Below are 16,614 nucleotides of genomic sequence, written 5' to 3' on the forward strand. Positions count from 1 at the left end.
TTTTGTTTTAATTTCAATTTACAAGTTGACCTCTTGTTATTGTAAAACAGTTTCCAAGTATGTCCCATTGTATACCCTATTAATAACAAACTTTACAGACAATGAAAGACAAAATTGTTGGATTTGAGGATCTCACAGTGGAGGCTATGAAGAGTTCTGTCATTCCTGATTTGTTGATATGTTCCATGTAGTCTTAGGTATGACCATTTAATTATAGCAGGCAGGTGAGACTATCTTAGGAGAGCACGTACAAGATGTGTTTCAGGTATGGAGATGACTCCGCATCATGTTATTAAATTAAGGTGAGTTTCATCTATATCATTGCCCCATGCCTTGAAAAGTTCTAATCTGGCCCTCATTTGTAAAACAATTTTTTTCCAGTTTTTTCCACGTAAATGCAATTAAAACTGGAATGCCCAGGATTATAATGGTGCCTGTTAATAGATGATATATATGCAAATACATAAAGAGGAAATTTTAGTGAGTTTCATTGTTTTATGCTCCTGTTCTCATTGAAAGTGTCGAAACTTTACAGATCTGCTGACAAAACTGTGTGTGTGCGTGCGTGCGAGCAAGACACATCAGGAGTTAATACTGCATCTTCATAAGGAGTAACAGCAAGACAGGGCAATTAGGAATTATGTGGAAGTGGTCACAGTCTCGTATAAAGAACGTTCCTATGAAGAATGCTATCTTATAATGCTCTGTAGTCTGGTATGCAACAGAAAGTGCCCTGACAATGCCCTGTCTTCATAATTAGGTTGAAGAGTAAGCCAAGCAAGATATCAGCAAGAAGCAGGCTGTAATTGCTTGTTGGTTTTTTGCTTTGCATACTTTGACCCTGAAGATGGAGCCAAGATGTTTGTAACATCAATTGCTTATTACGGGGTTATGTTGATTGACATACCAGTAGGTATAGGTCACAGATGTATAGGTAGTTACTACTGTGGGAGCCTCACATCCAGCAACAATTCAAAATTACCATGGTGGGGCTTGGGGATATGGAGAATGGCTTTGTCATAATGAGTCCTAAGGGTGTAACCTTATGTTTATTGTGCGACGTGTTTCTGATACTTAGTCCATTTTTGATATCAAGACTGATAGAAATGCTTTTCGACAAATTTTATTAGTGTACAATTTTGATCGTAGATTTATATCTTGTTTTAAATTCTACGTAATTTTAAATGAATTTATAATCGAAGCTGAGGTATATTATGTAACAGCGGTTGCCTGCTTGACCGAACATGCCATGCGCTTGAAGCAAAATCTGAGTGGGCTATGACCGCTATGACGACGACGACCACCGGCTTTTGTGTTTCCTATTCTTCATGTTGCAGTGATACCGAGCGGCCTAAGTACCACATTTTGGAGAAGGTGGCCATTTCTTTTGTACCTAATAGAAAGATAAAAGAACTACTACAAACAAAAAGTGAGTGGTATTATTTAATTCTAAGTATGGAATGTTAGTTCTATAAGGTTATGATTAACGCATTACACCTGTAACTTAGCCCATGCGGTCAGTGTGTCATTGACATTGATGTTAACAAAAAGAGCATTTGGTTTACTTTTTCATTTATTACGTAATGACAGGTTGCTACAAGTATTTATTGAGTTTACTTAAATGACTAATGCATAGAGACGTAATAGTATCAAAGAATGAGAACAAATTGGACGTATCTGAGGACATTCACCTGTTGTTGTCATTATTTTTTTAGACCATGTTCAAATAATATAAAGAAAATTTTTACGTAAATAACTTTCCGTAGCAGTACGTCATCCCAGTTTGGGATTTCTATAATCCTATTTTTTCTTTTGTTTTCTCGGTATTTGAGAAGAGTACAAGGTACTTTGAAGAGAGTACAGTTTAATATTCGCGGTTTATTCAGATAAGATTCTGAATTGCGATCTGTTGTATGGCTTCTTTAAACTTTTATTTTTGACGATATGTAAAATATTGGCCATTTAGCCGCATGGGTAGTTACTAGTATGGGTATTCTTCAAGAACTTCTATAACTTAAAAGAAATAAAGTCTCACAAATTAAGTACTAAATATTTCAGGTAATAGCTTGCCCAAATTAATTGGCTTGCTATGAGGATAGTGCTAAGATTTGATGGATGGCGTGAAAACCCTGAAGGCTACCAAAAATTCTGTCTTACCATGGGCATTCCTGCAGGGGTAAAGTGGTTAGAGCATGAAGAACAATTCGTATGTGTCCAGCACCGAGGTCTAAAATGCATAGAACTTATCTCTACATTTCTCTTTTTTCCTCCATTTTGTCATCTTTAAGCAGAGGTGCAGTTTTACTTTTGGCCTTATGTAATGTTTAATTCAAAATATATGTGATATCACATATTCAGCGTGTAGGTTACATATGTTTTTTTTATCAAGTGAACATGGAAATTAAAAAAAGGATGAGAATGGAATTTGGAGCATAGATATGTGGTTTCATGGATATTTACATACCATTCATAGAATTGAAACATACATGAAGTTTAACTGGGGGTCCGGAATATCACTACTTTAGTTCTGAATTATAATTCTAGAACTGCATGTACAGGGCTAATATAAATGATTCATTCGTTTTTAAAACGCTGCATTTCCCAAAGCATTACACCTACAAATATGATTGATATATAAAAGAAACCGTAAACTCACCAAGTTTTCCTCACACTCTACAAATGTTCTACGTGTGCCCCTTGGGTCACACGACACACGTCCAGGCGGTAGTTGAGCTCGTTCCACACATTTAGTAGCATCATCCTGTTAATGGTCATTACTGCAGCATCGATGCATTCCCTCAGCTCTGCTAGTGTTCTTGGCAGTGGGGGTATGTATACACGATCCTTACTGTACCCCCAAAGGAAGAAGTCACAAGGCATTAGATCAGGTTATCTGGGGGCCAAGTGAACAGAGCTACGTCGTCCTCACCAACACGCCCAATCCAGCGTGCCCTTAAATTGCCAATACCACCACAAAATGCTTTGTTTACATGGCGGTTCTTTTCCGTACTCTCTTTTGAATGTGCATTGCACTGCTATAACAGACGAACATCTCGCATATTCGAACAAACAAAAACTCTTTTCTTGCTTTGTCGCCATTTTGTAAAGGGTCTGAACTTGTGCTGCCAACTGGTGCACATACAGACTTGGTGAGTTTGTGGTTCTTTTTATATATCAGTCATATTTGTACATATAATACTTTGGAAAATATAGAGTTTTAAAAACGAATGAATCATTTATAGTAGCTCTGTATATTAAATCTCAATATTATGAAGAATAGGTGGACAAACTGATTAGCATTTAACATTTTAGGAGTTTTACGGGCCAAGTTATGAGCAGTGAAGTATAAGGGCAAGGAGGATCATCCAGGTTGTAATTTCACTTAATTCGAAGGGAGCATGATGTTTCAGAGAAATATATTGTCTCAGTCTTCAGGTTTGCAGAGTAAGCCAAACAGGAAGCCAGAAGAAGTAGGCAGCAAGCAGAGATATAAGAAACGCATGAAACAAGACTATTGCACTGCACAGTGGGACAGGAAGATAGTGATGAGCACTTTCTGTGTATCTGTGTGATTGTGTGATGATCACAGGGTGGCATGGCAAAGGGTGAGAGCTGACAAGACAAAAAGATTGCTGTTTGTAAGTGACTGACTCACTTTCAGCACTGCTGTCATTGTTAGAGCACCATTTTGTATCAGCTTGCTGTCTGCTTTTGCTGGTTTCTTGCTTGCATACCCTTCATCCTTGAAGACGGAGGTGTATAATTTCTCCGGAACATCAGGGTTTCTCTGAACTACATAGCCTTACAACCCAGGAAACCCATACTCTAGTTGGGTTGTAAATTCATATAAAAGCAAGTAAAGCTATCCCTGTACCAGGCTGTGAAGGCCCGTAGGGTTGTGAGACGTTGAGGGCCCCACATCATCTAGACAGTCGGCTGAAAGATGGCGGTAAGGTTGTCAGCCTTATGCGCCGGCCGCGCTTTACTCCCCAGGAAAATTATTTAATTAATTCCTGGTACTCATTTCTGTTAGAGGCTGAGTAAACCCCAGGGCCTAGTGCGGCTGGAAGCATTAGGTCAACTGCAAAAAAATGCAATGACCTCATCGGGACTTGAACCCTCGACCTTCTGGCTTGTAGCATAGCCCCTCAACCAACTACGCCACCGCGTGCCCCCTGTAAATTCATGTAAAGTCCCTAAATGTCAAGAGAACTCAATTTGGGTATGTCAACATGAAGGAAGTATTAGTACAATACAGCTGTACACTGCAGTGGTCTCCCCAGAGAGTAAAATACACCTGATGATGGTCCATGTGAGGCCGAAAAATGTAGTGAAAAACTAAAAAACTAAGAAAATACATGTAAAATTAAGACAGTCCAACAAATTTTGACATCACTTTTAGTGTGTAAAGTTGTATACCTGTAGTATCCTATGGACATTTCAATGATTTTAACAGTCATAGTATCAAAATACATTTTAAGTGAATGACATTCTTAATGTCTTAATGTCATTGTTTACATTCTCTTTCCCTACAGAATGGACAATGCTTTGTAAGATGAGGCACTGACTAAATAATTAACATTAATATTACTATATCTGCATCATGAGCCTCCAATAACAGTTTGTTATATATACACAGAATATAGAATACTCCAATTTGTCCATGGGAACACAACAAAATCACAAAAACCAACGACTGACTCGCTGATGTAAAGCATCAATTGAAGAATTTTATTCTTGTTTTGTACTATAACTTTTGTTGTATATAATCTTATTTGTTTGTGTTTTTATGCCAAGTATTTTAATATAATTAATAATATTGTATCCAATTTTATTAATACTGCAGTTCAGTGGTGTATATATGTTAGCCATGTATTTGCTTGATGATGGCTTTTAATAGCCAAAACATGTAGCAGAGCCAAACTAGGCACTGACCTTGATATAGTTGTTTTGTGACAGTTTTAATAAAGAAATTGTATAATAGAAGTATTAGTATGTATACCTACCATTGATGACAACAGTTGGATTGGATAAGTTAAATTTCCCATTTTGAATTGTTTCATTTTTGGTCCGTTACACTATCAATCACAATTGTCAATGAAAAATCCGTCGAGTGTAACAATGTTTTTTAGGTCACTTATTTATCTCACTTGCCTTACATGTTTCGGTTCAAAAGAAACCATCATCAGAGGCACGTATTACAAACACTTGAAAACACTGGCGTTGTTTAATGTACACAGTATGTAAGCTGCGTGTACGCTGTTACAGGTGTCGAAGTGTAAAAGCACAACACTTTCTAGTAGCATTGAATGCACGTACAACTCTTGCATTCCATCTGAAAATTGCCCTCAAATTGAGCCGTCAGTGTTAAAATATTTAAAAGTTTAAAATATTTAAAGTAAAATGTTCGGCTCCTTCTTGTTGATTCGTCCCGATGATGGGAGATGTCAACTTGAGGTTATGTAGGCTTATGGTTGGATGTTTCTTACGCGTTGTGTGTTGTGGTACAGTACACAACACACAACGCGTAAGAAACATCCGACCATAAGCCTACATAACCTCAAGTTGACATCTCCCATCATCGGGACGAATCAACAAGAAGGAGCCAAACATTTTACTTTAAATGTTTTAAACTTTTAAATATTTTAACACTGACGGCTCAATTTGAGGGCAATTTTCAGATGGAATGCAAGAGTAGTACGTGCATTCAATGCTACTAGAAAGTGTTGTGCTTTTACACTTCGACACCTGTAACAGCGTACACGCAGCTTACATACTGTGTACATTAAACAACGCCAGTGTTTTCAAGTGTTTGTAATACGTGCCTCTGATGATGGTTTCTTTTGAACCGAAACATGTAAGGCAAGTGAGATAAATAAGTGACCTAAAAACATTGTTACACTCGACGGATTTTTCATTGACAATTGTAAATTTCCCACCTCAAGATGGCACATTTATATCAAAACATGTGGTAGAGAGCCATGTGTTTAAGTAGGTGCTGACAGATTTTGGTTGTAGAATACATTTGATCAGTAGCATATTTGAAAATTAGTTGTCTGGGATGAAACTTTATGTAGTCTAGTAGGTTAGTACAAACGTTTTGAAGGAAACTGCAGCATCCATCTTCAGAGTAAAAGAGTACATACTTGGGAGATAGCATGTTTCTCCAAAATAATGATAATGTTGATGCAGACCACATAGTGGTGTATCCCATAAGATGGTAACCTTCAATGTTATCAGGCATGTGAACCAATGGATTTTTGTGGTAAAAATAATTAATAACTGAACTAAGAAGAAAATATCCAAAAAATTAAAATTAATGTTAAAACAATTTGTTGGGCTATCTTGAATGTTCTATAGCAGTCAATAAAAATATTCTTAAATGGTGCAAACCTAAGCTCGCAAGCAATATTTCTAGCATTCTCCCTGTTGAGAATTGCTCCTCACCCCCCTTTAAAGCCTTCATGACTCCAATTAACCCAACCTGAATCTCTATATTAGGAGCAGGCTTTATTTACTTCTCAGAATATCATACTCGTTTCATTTAGTTACGAAGACGTGGAGCAGATGGCACTATGAAGCTGTTGTGTCTGTTGTCACAGATGAGCTGCTGTCCCCTAGTGTGCGATTAGTACATTACTTGCATGAACGCATTTGCAGTATGGGCCGGTATGGACTGGTATGAACGCTTTAGTATTTCAATTCTCCGACATTTGGGCAGGTAGCTTTGTGGGCGTTTTTGGGTGTGTTAAGTCGTTGGGCAATAAAGAAGGCTTCTATAGTAGGTGTATAAAATATGACCGTGACTTGATGTCATGTTACGTTCCCTAACACGTTATTTATAATGCATGCCCTGTGGTTTTGTTTGCATTTACGCTATAGTAGGAAGCACATGTCACATAAACAAGTAAAAAAAATTGTGGCCTGTATGTTGGCAGAATACTGATTGATGTTATTCAAGGTTACTTCAGAAACGGATGTATTCCATTACACCAAAAAGTTGTGCCTGAGGATGAACTAGGGCTGGGAGGCTGGAAGCAACTAAAGATGGATGAGCGGTGTACTATTCTGCACAAGACAAAAGGCTTAACCAGCAGCTTAATATTGATACTTTTTATAGCAGGTCTAGGGCTTTTTCATTGATTCTTATGGAGAAATTTTGATTTACGCAGTTTTGTTCTGTGACATACAGCGTCCAGAACGGCTCTGGGGCTCACCCAGCACCCTGTCTAATTGATACCAGGGGTAGCGCGGCCGGGAGATGAAGCTGACCACTCACCTCCCTCTGATGCTGAGGCCGAAAATGGTGGAGTTAGATCTGTACTTCCCATGCGTCTTCATGGAGTGATAATTAAGAACATGGACAATTTTACCTTTACCTCTATGGGTTATTTCAAAGTTTCTATAAATGGCTTAATAACGGAGAACTTATAACTATAAGTAAATACGAATTCGGACCTCTCAGTATAGTTTTTGGCCTTCTTTACAAAGTACAAATGAATGCCTGGAAGTAGTGTACACCTGGGACCTATTTTCAGAGCCCAAACTGTTGAACACATGTTCTTAAAATTTGATATTGGATACGTAAGATTTGAGGTTTTCACGACGGTGACTATGAAGAATGCCGTGTTCTGAGATGTAGCGCCGTGTAGATCTTGTGCGAACCGACGTTTCGGAGGAACGTATCGCCTTCATTTTCAGGGCAGGAAAATCCGCGAGCGAGGAACCAGCATGGACACGTGGCTGCAGATTTTGGATACTTCCGGTAGTTGACGAGTAATTCCGATTTTGAGCCATATTTTTACATAATGAAGTTCAGGTTTCACGAGGCCATAAATTCATTCTATGTATCGCATAAAGCCTTTCATCGATTTTGTTAAAACTCGGCGTGAGAAATTTTCTTCGATATGCGTTTCGTTATTCTCATTTTTACATATGTAAGCTTAATATCATTTGAAGAACATAATAGGCATATATTTAATTTAATCGTGTTTGTAGACTATTCAGATTTGTTTGAGGTCTATCTAATATGCACGTATTTTATTCGATTTGGAACAAGTATAGGCCTGTAACGTGAAGTATTTGCCTTTCTAGGGCGAGGGCACGCCAAGGAAACTGGCAACTGCAATTTCCGAGAACTGTTATCTGTCTGAGTCGAACACATGTTACTGAATGGAGCAGCGCAAATTGAGGAAACGGCAACGCTCTCGGAAATTGCGGTTGCATTGCGGTTGCCAGTTTCCTTGATGTGCCCTCGCCCCTACGAGTCGGCAATTTCGTTTCAGAATTTGCGCACGCGAATCCCACTAAAAGCGTGGATGCTTCTGCGCGATGTTCTGTGTTGTCCTTTGCTGTTTTGTGACCGTACAGGCGTTGCGAACTCGCATCAAGGGAGCCCTTCTGCATTTTAAAAAATATTGCCAGTTCGGAAATTAATTTTTGGCTTGGAATAAGTGAACGTAGAAGAAGAATAAATTGGTTACAATTAGAAAAAAAGGTCCATATATATGTTTGTTTTTTTAATGATTAGTCACTGAGACAGAACATGAGTAGTTAGTAAGGTTAGGAAAGGACAAATTACGTGGCCAGATTTTTGTGTAGCGGCATATGTACGTGTATGTGTAGTTGGGAGGGGGGTCATTGACCGGATTATGGGCTTCACTAAGTTTGAGGCACAAAATACCATACTTTATTGCAACGTAGTTTCTAATTCTAATTTATCTTCATATTTTGCGTAAACCGTATGGATGCACGAAGTTGTTTTCGTCTCAGAGTTATTCTAAAGGGCCTGTTGATTTAAGTACATTCAGGACTGTTTGAGATTTCAGTAAAATCATTTATTACGAAATCTCAGTGTTCACGTCTTGGAGTAGTCGATCGATTATTACGTTTAATAAATACGCAGTTTTTGTTCGATTACACGTATCGAACTACCATCGTTTTGCTTTTCATGTCGTCACTAGCTAAAGATGTTCAGTTTCTACATGTTCGGGGGACCCACACTCGAAGCTGACACTTCGGTTGATAATTTGCGCGCGCCAGTTTCTTTGAGTAGAACGAGCTTGGCGTCACCCTGTCTGGGCTGGTCAGAGCGAGTAGGATGTATCATTGCCACATGTCTGGCCAGCTGTTGTCGGCGTTTCAAGGCCAAAGGAAACTGCCTCGCCTGTATGGATCCTGACGACTTTGTCATATACCGTATGATCTTTGTGTCATTCCCAGACCCCATGCCCCATTGCTGTACACGATAATTAATGGTGTGACAGTTAATTATAGAATTATTCTTTAATGTATCAATGACTAATTTTATTCCGGTAAACGTGGCAACGTGGAGTGTAAAGCCTGTTTTCATTTTCCCCCTGGCTACCGATGAATCGCTGCCATGACACTACAGGTAGTATGAAAAATATAGCTGTAAGTGTGAGCATACGAGCTTAAGATAGGCGTTAATAAAGTCTGTAACTTGTTGTTTTCACAATCATGTGGTGTTATTGCCGTAATTTAAAAACGTACTATAGGCGACATTTTGGTACATTATGATTCTGTTGTTCTGTTTCGATCATGGATTGTACGTTTAGAATTAATTCATTCTCATAGACGGGTAGGTCCGTTGCAACAAAATGGCGCCAGTTGTAGAATGCATCCCGCTCCGTCGTCAGGACTGACAACCGCGGATGTCTGCGGGAGGGGGGAGGGCGCCCGATGCTTTATCTAGCCAAGAATGGGTTCCGCGAGGGGGGAGGGAAGGGAACGCTAGCGGCAAGTCGCAAGAAGGAGAGAGCTCGTTAGTAGAGTGTTGAAATCACTGCTGTGGGATTTGTTGTATGACTGCGTCGCAATTATTGTGTTCAGTGCTATGGCCCCAGGGCTGGACTGGAGTGAGCACTCTCGGTCTAAAGAAGATTCAGATGAGAAGAAGACATCGGTTCGTTCGGGTCGGTGTAGTGGAGAGGGAAGAACTATGGGTTCGAGGCGAATATTCGCCCCACAGTTTAAGCTCCAAGTTTTGGATTCATATCGAAAAGATGCGGACTGTCGGGGTAATCAACGAGCCACAGCCAGAAAATACGGCATTCATAGGCGCCAGATCCAGAAATGGCTTCAAGTGGAGGCTTCCTTACGCACGGCAGTGGAAGTTGCTCCTGCTACTGTTCCCGAGCTGACGGCCTTGAACCTCTGTGCCGATGCTGCCAGACAGCGCGACGACAGTGCTGGGGAAAGTCGGCAGGCAACGTGCCAGCAAACTCCTGTTCCTTGTGCTGAGAAGAATCATCTTCCAACGCGATTGACTCTGTTCCCTCGTATCAAAGTCGAAGTTTCCGAGCCACAAACTGAACAGAAAGGGGTTAGAGTAAGTTTATTTCCCAGTGTCAGAGTGGAGGTTTCGGAGCCTCAGGAAACCGTTAGGGTAAAAGAAGAAATATCAGAGGAAGACGATATGGATGAAATAAATGTGTCTAATCCGGAAACAGAACAAGCGTTAGACTTCACTTGTGCCACTCTTAGTAAAAGACGTTCGTTCTCTCTTCAGTTTAAGCTTGAGGTTCTGAATGCATTCCATTCTGATAGATCTTGCCATGGAAATCAAAGGGCCACAGCGAGGAAGTTTGGAATTAACCGTCGTCAGGTACAGAAGTGGCTTGGGCAGGAACTGGAGCTGCGAGGAGAAGCAACATTTCGAGGTGGCCTGTACAGACAGAGGTTAGGGCGGTTGTTAGATTCTGATGAGGGAAAACGAGCAGAAGAAAATGACCAGCCTAGTGAGGCAAGGGTAAGTTGTAATCGGTCCCAAGAACCAGAAAGCATCCAAGACCAATGCTGGGACCTGTCAAACAAGAAGAGGAAAGCAGAGCCTGCCATTGAAGTGCCACAGTTTAAGAAAAGAGCCTCAGACATGACCGTATTGCAACACAGAGAGTGTGTGCCTTATGAAAACACTGATGTAACGTCTAGTGTGGATCGCCGTATACAGTCAGATGTGCAAGAGACTGCACTGTGTCTTGTGAAAGTGGGAAGGCAAGGTAAGGAATCCCTCAATGAAAAGCCGCAGTTGAGTCATCCTGAAGTATCAAGTTCAGTTGATAAAATTAGACAGGATATGAGTGTAGGACCAGTTCTGTTTCATCCCAACAGGGAGCATTCGGTGACACCCCCACCATTTTTACTGCCATCCCAACCTACTCCTGTTGGATCATTTGCTCCAGTACCAGCATTTGGCGGTTTGCATCACATGCTGAACCACTGTCGAGGATTGGTTGCAGAATGTAAAATACGAAGACACACGTATCCCTTAGACTTTAAATTGGATGCCAAAGACTGTTACCATGTTAATGGTGATTGCCATGGAAACCAGGGCGCTGTTGCTGGCAGATTTGGCGTCCATCATCGCCAGATTCAAAGGTGGCTCCAGCAGGAAACTCAGCTACATCAGAGAAATTCTAGTGCTCATGTAATCAATATGTTCAGGTGAAAATGTACAGTTCAGGTATTTGTATGGAGTTACCTTATTGAGGATTTCAGTATTTTGTAGGTAAATCATAATCAACCCTCAAAATGATGTGTGGAAGAAACGTAAAAGTTCCATGCCCCTCCTCGAAATTGCGATAAACCATATAGTTTCTTGTAAGAAGGAATATCTATATAATATATGTGAAATACTGATTTGTTAATTATTAATAATTAGATTCCTTCTTGCTCTTATTGTGTGGAATTTTTCATTAATTATAAATGCAACTTATATGTACAGGAAAGTGATTCATTATTCTCACAGCCTGTGTAGCTGAAGTTTGTTTTGTTTAATCAGTATTTGCTTACTGGTTGTGTACCTGTTTCTCATACTAGAAATTACATTCTTCTTCTTCAAAACGAGCTCTACTAAGAGGGGAAAAAATCGATGAAAACGATGAAATTTTATATTGTAAGCTGAAATGAAATGAAATTCCATTGTTGTCATTTATACCTCAACATCCTCCATAATCATCAGCTCTCAGTTTTTCAAATAATTCAGGTTGTTGTATAGCATGTGAAAAGCAGGTTTAAAACCTGCTATTTTCATAATTTCAGGGGAAATTACAATGAAATGTGCAAATCCAAATATTTGTTTCTGCCCTTAAAAAATAGGAAGGAGATGGTGCCGGTAAATGCAGTTGTCTTCATGTTTCAGTGTGCATTCAGAGTTCCTGGGAAATGACTTATCCCATTCACAGTGTTTTGGAAGCTCTTTTTATCATGTACATTTTCTGTAGTTTTGAAGGAACCAGTTTACAGTTTTCCAGAAGTTAAATTGTTTGTGTGGCATGCCTTGAAATATTTGCATAAAGTTATTAAAACAATTTTTGAATGATTAACTATATGAAGTTACATAATAGTACGTAAACTGTGCTCTTGCTAAAGTATTATTAAATCCTCAAAAAGAGAGAAAGAAAAGAGAATAAGCATTTGTAGTACTGTGAGTTTTGTAACAACTGTCGGAAGATGTCTCTTTACAAGTAGCAAATAGAACAGCTCTCTGATGAACTAAAAGAAGTTACGTTGCTAGATAATGACCCTGTGTGTTGTAACAATATAAAGCAGACATAGCTGCATGCATTAAAGGCACAGCATAGGCTAAACTGTTTAGTTTCTTATGGGAAATGATAGATCAACATTCTGCTATTTGCTGATGGTACATCACCATTGGGTAGTGAATGCCAATCCATAAATGTATCCATCAGGAATTGGTTGTTAGACGAATCTGCCTTGTTAATTCTTTTATAACTAATTTTCTTTGTTTCATAAATTTGTACATGACCTTATCTTATTCAGTTCCAAATTCCAGAAAATGGCTTTTGCATTGCTTGTCCCAGCACACAGAAACAGGATCCACATTAACAGTGAACTGCTGTGAAAACTTCAAATCTTATGTGAGATAATGTTATTCTAAGATTTATGGTGATGTACTTACTGTGTGTTTGTTCTTCCTAGATGGTGTCCATAAATTACCAAATGTAATCAAAGTGGTTAGAGCTATTTTCAAGAAAATCACAGTATTGTGTTTGGGGGCCCCTATTTTCGGAGATGGAATGTTCGTATTCACCAGGCACAGACTTTTGATGCATAAGCTCTTGAATATCGAACACAAAATCTTTTCAGGCCTTAGCAAGGCATTCATACATACAAACAGATAGCATTCTAAGAACCACATTTTCATGTTCAGGGGTGCTGAAGATGTGTAAATGTATCAGAGTCTCAAGATTGGTTTTATTTGGTAGCCACAAAACTTTCTCAAACCAGACAAATACAGTAGAAAGTAATGCCAAATGTTACACACAGAGTTCTCTGTGATTTAACTGGGAGTTGATATGTATATACATTATATGTGTGTGATATTCTGTTCTATTTCATGACGTTCCTCTGAAATTTCCACTGTAGTGGAAAATATTGGAGATTCTGATCTGAGAAACATGACATGCTTATAATATTTTGATGTTTTTTGGTGCCAGGATTATGAGGGATGGTAGAGTCTGTCTTCTCCTGCCTCACCCGACATACGTAATGCTCTCACTTTGTCCCAGGTAGTGTAGTTTTGCTAGGAACATAGACAACATTATATTGAGGGTTGATTATATTTGAGATTATACATTTATGAACTGAGAAGCCTAACGAGTCTATAGTTGGTGGACATAGAAGTGTCTGAATTCATGCACCCAAGGTCTTTAAGCAGAACTTTCAGTTTGTTCTGATTTATATAGAATGTTAAATTTCTAAGCTGGAAAGTCCATAGTGCCTTAATAAATATTAAACATATGGAGGCTATTTCAGGTAGTGCCTAAAATATTAATATAGATATTTACCAGATTAACTGGATTTATTCTATTACACCATTTTTGAAGTCTGGAAGACTGCTGTATATATTTGAAATTGTTATTTGTGGGTATGTACTGAACCTCTACAGCAATGGTATGGTACAAAACTAGTCTACATGTATGTTGACACTTCTGACAACTTTTTAACAGCTTGGTAAAGCCATCTTTTGGGCAGATCTTTTAAAAGTATGATAAGAGACAATTTATGTTGTGAGCTGTTAGGAGAAGGTGCTGGCACCTTGATCCTTAATGTTTACACGTTAAATGTTTGCATGCTGGAATACTTTGTAATGATGTACACCTACCTTTAAAGGGAAGAGAACCTCTTAATAGGACATGGATGTTTCCTTATTACCATTTACATTCAATATTGCTTTCCTGTGGCTGTATGATAAAAAAGTACAATGTTACATTAAAGAACCTTGCGTCTCAGTCCCATATCAGTGTGGTTTGGGCATAAAGTATTTTTATATCAAACTTTTCAAGTTGTAGCCTGTGGAGCAACAGTATATGCAGATATTTTCATTGATTTATTTGGTGTATAATTATGAAAATTGTTAAATGTCCATATTTGGGATAAACAGATGGGTATCTAAATGTTACAGATCAATGTGATAGTAATTTTGGCCTAAATCTGACTGTGGACTGCCATTTTACTTGACAGATATTGACTAGATTGAAGAGTGTTTCATACAAGCTCTGGACATTAATACAACTTTTTTTTTTTAGTTAACGTTTTTCTACAGGGTCCTGGGGTAGCTCAGTGATTCTGTTACAGATGGGAATATCCAGGATTCACAGTTTGATTCCCAGTAGGAGGAAGATTTTTTTTTGTCTTTTCCACAGTAACCAGACCAGTTGTGTGGATCATTCACCTCTATGTAATGCCAAGGTTTGGAATGTGTACTATACCTCCACTCCCCACAATTCTTTATGATGTGATGCTTAATTAAGCATAGGGAGAACTTTATCTTTTATGTTTTCTTTATACACAGCATTGATTTTGCAGTAACGATCCACAGATATTAAATTTGACTTTATCAATATGCATGTATTAAACACTCTTGTTTGTGATAGTGTGCCCTTTGCCAACCATTTTTATAACTTTACACACAATACTCATGTGGTAAGTGGTGTGTGTAATGGGTCATTTAACCCTGACATTCTTGAGCTCATTTCATTGGCAAGCATGTAAAGTGCTATATAAACAAAACAAGTGTTGACCAGACTGAAACATCCTTCTAATGCCTATGTAAGTAATTGCCTTGTATGTATGAAGCTTTAGATTTGCTACACAGTTTGGCCCACTGACTCAAGATGTCTTGTCAGACAATAATAAGAGCTTGTTACATCATCCGTACAGAACATATGAATGCGATTTTAGTTTTGTGAAGTTCAGTGTCACTTGTCTCTGCTTTAATTCCACTGTGTCCTTTTCATTAATCTTTTTAATGGACCATTCATATTATATAATTTTATTTGTATCAGAACATTAAGGATATCTTTTACTGCTTTTACTCATTGGTTATCAGTTTAAGATACTCACTCGCAAATTATTCCATACTTCCCCTTCATTACAAACACAGGAATATTTTCTCACCTGCGATTCAGAGATGAAATTTGTCATTACTAATATTGTTAATAAATGTTAAAAGTTTGCATTCTAGGTGAAGCATATTATAATTTCATTGTGAATTTATCCTTGTTTATACAATTGTAACATTTTTTCTGTCAAATCTAATGAACAACATGAGATGTATGTTTCTAATTTGAAGGCTGTTTGTATAGAATGCTTGGGAGCCACTAATATAATATACACGCCCACATAATAAAATTTGTCCTCTTCTATTTTTCTGAGAAAGTGTTCGGTATGTTCTTATTTTTTATTGTTATACACAAAAAGTAATTGTGTCAGACATTGCAGTTGGAAACAGTTAAGGTTTTGGAAAACATTGCTTCACAATATGTGCTTGATTATAAACATTTAAGTCTCATTTCTTTTGTTTCATGAAACGCTCTAAGATAATATCTCTAGTAGCTCAGTCATTAAATTACCTTAAAACTATTGTCTAAGGTCTTGATCTACGCGATCAAGTTATATATGAGACCATCCACTCATATCTGCCCCAATTGTAAGTTTATAGGTCCCCAGAATCTCAGGGTGTCTACTAAATTGAATGGCTATGGTATGTTTTGACAAACACAACAAGTGCCTGCATTATATATTGTACATACTTCGTAAAATTTGGAGCCATCTATAGTGTATATCAGGCATGTCCAACTTCAGACAGGTTGTGATCGACTTTTTAATGTCAAAACTGCCAGTGCTCTACCGCCCCCTCCTATCATCGTACCTCACTTTAAGCAAAAATATTGGTAAAAAGAACATGACACATAATGTTTGTTGTAAAAGCAACATACATTGAAAGTACAGACTTATCTTGTTCATTAAGAACAGAAAAATAGGAATGACTAATACGTAGTTTCCCTTTAAAATCTAATTATAATCATATTATATTACAAGTGAATTTACATGCTTTTCACGTATAATTTCCTTGTAGGCCTATGAGATCGACGCGTTGGACATGCCTGGTGTATATTAATGTCATTTAAATACACTTGTGTTTATGGCAGCTGTTATATCAAAAAGTAGTGTATGAGGTTGTATATAAATTATGGATAAATCACTACATAACTGAAACAAATTAAATCTTCATAACCCAGTCTTTGTTACAAAGATTTTGGATATTGTTTAATATGGAAACCCTAT

General features: G+C 38.1%; 1 protein-coding gene across 2 annotated transcripts in view; it reads left to right on the plus strand.

The window, feature by feature from the left end:
- The first annotated feature begins 63 nt into the window (after positions 1-63).
- Positions 64-16,614, plus strand: part of LOC111874918 (rab9 effector protein with kelch motifs) — a 45,599-nt gene continuing 29,048 nt past the window's right edge. For both annotated transcript variants that reach the window (XM_023870793.2, XM_023870792.2), the window contains exon 1: positions 64-1,429. The gene's annotated coding sequence lies outside the window, so the exon portion shown is untranslated. The remainder of the gene's footprint in view (positions 1,430-16,614) is intronic.

This window comes from Cryptotermes secundus, unplaced genomic scaffold (assembly GCF_002891405.2).
Source record: "Cryptotermes secundus unplaced genomic scaffold, Csec_1.0 scaffold595, whole genome shotgun sequence".
Taxonomy (NCBI): domain Eukaryota; kingdom Metazoa; phylum Arthropoda; class Insecta; order Blattodea; family Kalotermitidae; genus Cryptotermes; species Cryptotermes secundus.